Source organism: Enhydra lutris, unplaced genomic scaffold (assembly GCF_002288905.1).
Source record: "Enhydra lutris kenyoni isolate GAN:26980312 unplaced genomic scaffold, ASM228890v2 scaffoldscaffold37, whole genome shotgun sequence".
In the NCBI taxonomy this organism is placed as follows: Eukaryota; Metazoa; Chordata; class Mammalia; order Carnivora; family Mustelidae; genus Enhydra; species Enhydra lutris.
In genome coordinates this window covers 26,462,885-26,469,561 of record NW_019154121.1, presented here as the reverse complement: position 1 = coordinate 26,469,561, position 6,677 = coordinate 26,462,885, and the positions used below count along the sequence as shown (strand labels likewise).

The 6,677-nt window shown below is 42.7% G+C and overlaps 2 pseudogenes; both read left to right on the top strand.

Moving 5' to 3' along the window:
* Nucleotides 1-1,038: 1,038 nt before the first annotated feature.
* Nucleotides 1,039-3,195, top strand: LOC111154391 (annotated as a pseudogene).
* Nucleotides 3,196-5,400: 2,205 nt separating this feature from the next.
* LOC111154390 lies at nucleotides 5,401-6,471 on the top strand (annotated as a pseudogene).
* The last annotated feature ends 206 nt before the right edge of the window (nucleotides 6,472-6,677 follow it).

Here is a 6,677-nt window from a genome sequence, read left to right as displayed (position 1 = left end):
AGAATTTGCCCACATTTCTTCTAGTATGTATATGGATTAATATTTTATGTTTAGATTTCTAATCTATTTAGAATTTGAATGGCATAAGAAAGTGGATGCACTTTTGTGTTTTTCTGTATGGTTTTATAGTTATCGCAGTGCTGGTTATTAGTCTGTCTTTTCCCCCACTGATGTGAGATGTTGACTTATTGAATGTAAATGTAGCATAATATAATTGACTTGAATATTCATGAATACAGTATGATTAATTTGGGCTGTTTCTGAATTTTCTGGTTTGGTTTCACTGTTCTGTTTCTCTATTCTTGCACTGATGTCATAGTGCGTTAATTAAAGAGGTTAAAATGCTCTGCTATCTGGTAGAGCCAGTCCTCCCTCATAGTTCTCTTTCTTGATTGCCTGGGCTAATTTCCTTTTTTATTCATCCAAATGAATTTTATAGTCAACTCTTTTAACTGCAGGGGGAAAAAAAAGTGATGACAAAAATTTTTAATTTATATGTATATAAGATCACATTAAAGAAGTATCTAATAACTTTAATTTTATGAAATGCTTTAAACATGAATCAGTATTGCATTTGGTAAAATGTCTTTTCTACATGTAGGTATTTTCATCTTAATCTATTCATGGGAATGTGTTGTTATAACACTTTTTCTCATATTGAACCACCCTAGGATTTCTGAAATAAATCACATTTAATCATGGTGTATTACTTGTTAGTGTCTAATAATGTATTTAGGATTTTTGTATTAGTATTCACAAATGAGACAGGTCTGTAGCTTTATTTATTGGTGAAATCTCTGTTAGTTTCGAGATCAGTATTATACCTATATCGTAGAAAGAATCGAAAGTTTTCCTTCTTTTTAAATCATCAGGAATAGCTTTAGAAGCATGGAGATTCTTAGCTCTTGAAGGGTTGAAGTGAGTTCCCCATGAAACCATGTGGACCTGATACTCTTTGGTGTGGAAACTCTTTAACTATTTTGTTGTTTCTTCCATGGTGTTTGAACTGTTTCATCTTTCTGTCTTTGTGGGATCAACATGGATAGTAGACTGTGATACATTTTCAAAGAGGAACAGAAAGGAGAAAAGAGGTGGATACCTAAGTCCCAGATCCTCTTGATATTGACATGGCCGACCTGAGGGACAACACTGAGGATGGTTCTGGTAGGGAAAACTGGAAATGGGAAGAGCGCAACAGCAAACACTCTCCTTGGGAGAAAAACATTTGACTCTAGAATTCCTCCCCACGCTGTTACCAAAAAGTGTCAAAAAGCATCTTGGGAATGGAAGGGGAGGAATCTTCTTGTTGTTGACACCCCAGGGCTCTTTGACACCAAGGAGACCCCAGAAACCACCTACAGGGAAATCAGCCAGTGAGTCCTCTACTCCTGCTCTGGGCCCCATGCCATCCTCCTGGTTCTGCAGCTGGGCCGCTACACGGATGAAGAGCAGAAGACCATGGCATTGATCAAGGCTGTCTTTGGGAAGGCAGCCTTGAAGCCCATGATCGTTTCGTTCACTCACAAAGATAACTGGGAGGATTTAGCATATATGACTGTATAACAGATGTAGATCCCATCCTGAAGGATGTCATCAAGGATTGTGGGAACCGCTTCTGCGCCTTCAATAACAGAGCCACAGAAGCTGAGAAGGAAGCTCCAGGGCAGGAGCTGATGGGGATGGTAGGAGACATGGTGTGGAGCAACGGTGGGGCTTACTTTTCTGATACTATTTATAAGAACATGGAGGAGAGTCTGAAAAAAAGGACAGAAGTCCTGAAGAAAATCTACACTGATCCATTAAATAAAGAAATTAAATGAGTAGAAAAGGAATATACTCATAAATCACAGCAAGAACAAGAGGAAAAAAAGTGCTGAAGATAAAGTATGATGAACAAATAAAAAATCTAAGGGAAGAAGCTGAGAGGAGTATACTTTCAGAGATTTAAATGGGATTATGAGGTTGTTTTCAAAAATATGGTATGTTTTGGTAGTCCTGTCAATTTCACTTTTGCTTCTGAATTTACTGACTTGTAATAGCGGTAGACTGTATTTCCCAAAGATGGCTGTGACAATGCGTTCTATCCTATTTATTCTTCTTACCATCTGACTTCATTACTTCTCCCACCGAGATGAGGGGTCTATGTCCCCTACCTTGGAATTGGACAGATTTTGTGACTGTTTTGATAAATAGCACATGGCTGAAACAACCCTTTGGGACTCTAAGCCTAGACAAGGAAAATGGTCCTTGCCCTGCTGGGATGCTTGCCCTCAGAACCAGGCCATAATGTTGTGACAAAGGCCATGTTGCCTGTTAAGTCTCCCAGCTTGACGTTGCTGACCAACTCCCCTTCCCTCTTCCTTTCTCTTTTATCTCCAACTGAACGAACTTGCTAGCCGTACAAGCAAGGTGACATGGAAGCAGACTCTCTACCTACCCCCACTGCCTCGGACAGAGTTGTAAAGGGCAAAGCTGAGCAATCCCCACTGAGTCCTGCCCAAATTGCAGATTGATGAGAAAAAAAAAAATGGTGGTTCTTGTTTTAAGCCACTGAGCTTCAGAATGGTTTGTTCTGCAGTGACAGCTAACTGGAATGAAACTCTTCCCAGCTTGGTCCCCCCCACCTCCCATTATCCCATCCCTCTTCCAGTGCCGACAACTTTACAAAGTTACAAACTTGGCATTCTCAGGCAATGATATATAGACTCGAAAGACTCAATTTAGGAAAATTCAAAGAAGAAATGCTGCATCCATTACATGTTAGCGCCACTGGTGACATGTGCTGCTGTAGGGCTGGTCTATGAGTGATTTGTTCGTGAAGCACTGGGTTTCTCTGAAAAGCTGGTTCTGTGGCTCTGGGAGATTCTCTTATTGCTTTTCTCTCTTTTCTTTTTTAGGTCCCATCCTAACTTAAAGTGTGTCTGATTATAGCTTAAAAATGTTTTCTGTGCCCAATATTTTTCGTTGACCTCTGCAGACCCACACTTCAGCCTTCTTCACCCTAGATCTCTGCCCCAGGAGGCTGATCTCGATGGACTGACTACATCGGTGGGATCTCTTACTCTCTGACTTCTGCTTGGTCTGGCCAGTGGGAAGTCCAAGTAGGAGACCCCATGGGAGTAGAAAAGCAAGGCTGGGTCTTCTTTCTCCTGCCACTCTCCCTGCAGGGCCATCTCCGACCAGCTGCAACCCTAAGCCAAAGGCGACAGCTCCTCTCATGGTGGTTCTGGGTTCCATTCTTTGTTCACCTCCCTAGGGTTAGGGTATCATTTTCTCACTGTTACTAGCACTCCCCTTTGTCATTTTCCAAAGCTCTGTATCCACAGTTTGTAGGAAGTCTCTTCTCTCACCTTTCCCCCAAGGACCCAATGAGAGTAGACCATCATTTTGCTGCTAGAATTCTGATTGATAAATCATAGGATTCCCACTTTCCTCTGAGAGCATTCCTTGGTCTTTATTGCTGCTGTTGGTTTGAAATTCCCTCTAGTGTTTTCTGCCACCAGAAAAATCTCTTCCTTTCCTTTCCAAGCTGTGACATTGGCAGTGAGTATTTGAAAGGTTCTGTCTTGCTAAAATAATTGAGAACCTGGGATGCCTGGGTGGCTCAGTCTGTTGGGCATCTGCCTTCAGCTGAGGTCATGATCCCAGGGTCCTGGGTTCCAGTCCCACATTGAGCTCCTTGCTCAGCAGGGAGCCTGCTTCTGCCTCTGCCTACTGTTCTCCCTGCTTGTGCTCTCTCTCTTGATCTCTCTATTTGACAAATAAATAAATAAATTTTTGAAAAAATAAAATAATTGAGAAACTTCAAAGTTGGAGGGCTGACTTTCTATCATTTACAGTGATTGCACACATCCAAAATTCAAATCATTAGAGTTTTTACAGTCGTCCTTTGGTCTATGAACATGACTGAGAGTATTTACTGTATCAGTGAATTTTAGGGAGATGGATTAGAGATTAAGTCTGGAAAAAAATAAGATTTTAAATCCCTGCTTGTTTTAAGCTTCATCACAAGTATCAGGAATGGAGTTTAACACAAATATCACGGAAGAAAAAGACTCTCATAAGTAAACATATTCTTAACATATGTCAGATAACATTGCTGGACCAAACTGCTCTTTGCCATCATGCAATTCTTTTTTTTTTTTAAAGATTTTATTTATTTATTTGACAGAGATCACAAGTAGGTAGAGAGGCAGGCAGAGAGAGAGGAGGAAGCAGGCTCCCCACAGAGGAGAGAGCCCGATGCGCGGCTGGATCCCAGGACCCTGGGATCATAACAGAGGCTTTAACCCACTAAGCCACCCAGGCGCCCCTACCATCATGCAATTCTTATATTCAAAAGTACTTTTTGTGAACAACTCATCAGTGCGGTAGTATTCATGCAAGAACCATTTAAAAGATATTTTCCCTCAGAGCTGTGCAGAAACATTAATTCAATTAACCTGTGTTATAGCCTACTGAACATGCAACTTCTGTGAGCTGATTTCTCTCAACCTTATATTCTATTTTGGAAAGGAAGACATACCCAGAGGAAAAATGAGCAAATCAAATAAATCGTTGTCTTTTTACTTGACAAATGAAATATTGCTCGCTCAATTATCTTACCATATTTTATATCCCAGTTTTCTCTGAGTGCTGGGGACTGGAAGTTCCAGACTTTAATGTGTGCATGGTCCCCGTTATTGAAATATGTGATCGTCATGACCCATAATGCAGAATTTAAACTAGGATTTATAGAGGAAGACCTGAGGAAGAATTCAAGACTCAAAGTCTACTGTAAAGGATGTGTGGGATGTGTCTGTGTGGGTGATGGGTACGACAATCACACTTCATTTCAGAAACAGGAAAGTTAAGCGTGACAGGTAAGGTTGTCAGGGGAAGGGTAGAGTCAGGAGCAACAGTGCTTTGTCTTCCTGCCAAGGCATCCCTTTTGTACCCTGTGAGGATGGGATGGGTTGTAGAACCCGCCTACCTGGCTTCTTGATGGAAAGAAGAAAAGTTCCATTTTGAATACAAACTGGGGGAGTAACTCCCACAGAGATGTCCCAAAGTCAGTTTTTGAGTTACTTCCTGCATTGCTCTTACAAGGAACAGCTACTCACAACAGCTCAGAATTCTCTTCTTGAATTCTTTTGTTTCCACTTCTGTGGGCTACTTTGCTTTTAAAAAGATAAGAGTAAGAAGCTCCGTGGAATCCTGGAAAGTCCTTGGACCTTCCCCACATGCTGCAAGGGAACATCAGGCTTCACGAAGACTTTCAGTAGACTTCTGTAGAAGGGCCTTCTGTAGTGCTCCTGTGAGTGCAGAGGTCATGCACGGGAGGGGGGCCCAGGGCCAGAGAGGAGGAGTGTGTGAGGGGAACAGGAGCCCTGCTGGGGAAACAGCCAGAGGTCCATCCTAATGCTGTGGCTTTTGTTTCCTGATGTCCCAGGGCTTGAAACCCAAGACCACAGAGATTCACAATTGAGACTTGTCTTAGTGGGTAAGACTGGAGCAGGAAAAAGTGCAACGGGCAACAACATCCTTGGACAGAAAGTGTTTGCTTCCAGTCCTGCAGCAAAATAGGTCACCGTGGTCTGTAAGAAATGGAGCAGCAGGTGGCACGGGAGAGAACTTGTCGTCGTGGATACACCTGGTGTTTTCGACACTGAGGTACAGGATGCTGACATGAGGAAGAAGATTGCTCACTGTGTCCTCCTGACCTCCCCGGGGCCTCACGCTCTGCTCCTGGTGGTTCCACTGGGCTGGTACACACAGGAAAACCAGAAGGCCATGGAGAAGATTCTGCAAATATTTGGACCTGAGCTAGGACATACATGATTCTCTCCTGTATGAGATGAGATGAGTTGGAGGACATTGGTCTCCATAAATTCTTAGAGACACTCCAGACAGCATCTGAGAGCTGGTGCATGAGTTTGGGGATCGCTACTGCCTATTCAACAATCGGGTGATAGGAGCTGAGCTGGAGGCCCAGAGAATGCGGCTGCTGGCCCCGGTCCAGCATGTGGTGGTGGAGAACAAAGGAGGCTGCTACACCAATAAGATGTACCAAAAGGCCAAAGAGGAGATTCAGAAACAAGTCCAAGTGACACAAGAATTTTACAGAGCAGAGCTAGAGAGACAGAAAATGCAGATCAGAGAGGAGTTTGAAGAGAAAATCAGAAAGCTGGAAGATAAACTGAAGCAGCAGAAACAGAGTGAAAGGAAGAAACAGAGTGGGAATTGGCAGAGAAGGAGGCTTTCTGTGCTCTAAAGCAGCAAAATGCCAGAGAGGAAGTTGAGAGTAAAAGTGGGATACTTGACGTAATCATGCAAGCATGGAGATGGCTTGCTTTGTTTTCTCACTTCTGTTTAAGGAAGATTGAACAGAATGCAAAGATCTACTTCCTGCGTGTTTTCTGGTGGTCCTGCCCCCATGACTCATTCACCAAAGTCAGAGTGCTCTCAGCTGCGTCTCCCAGGTTCTCCTGACGGATGTAATAAAGTTCACTGTTAGCAATCCATACAGGGTTGGTTGACTTAACAGAGGAAGGACAAATTGTCGATTGGTGGAACTCCAGAGCAGAAAGTATGGATGCTTTCTACCTTGTGAATTCTTCCAAGAAGATGACCCCAAACTTTCTCTGTTTCTCCCTAGTAAAACTTTCTCCTCTAGCTTCTTTCTAGTTTTCTGGATC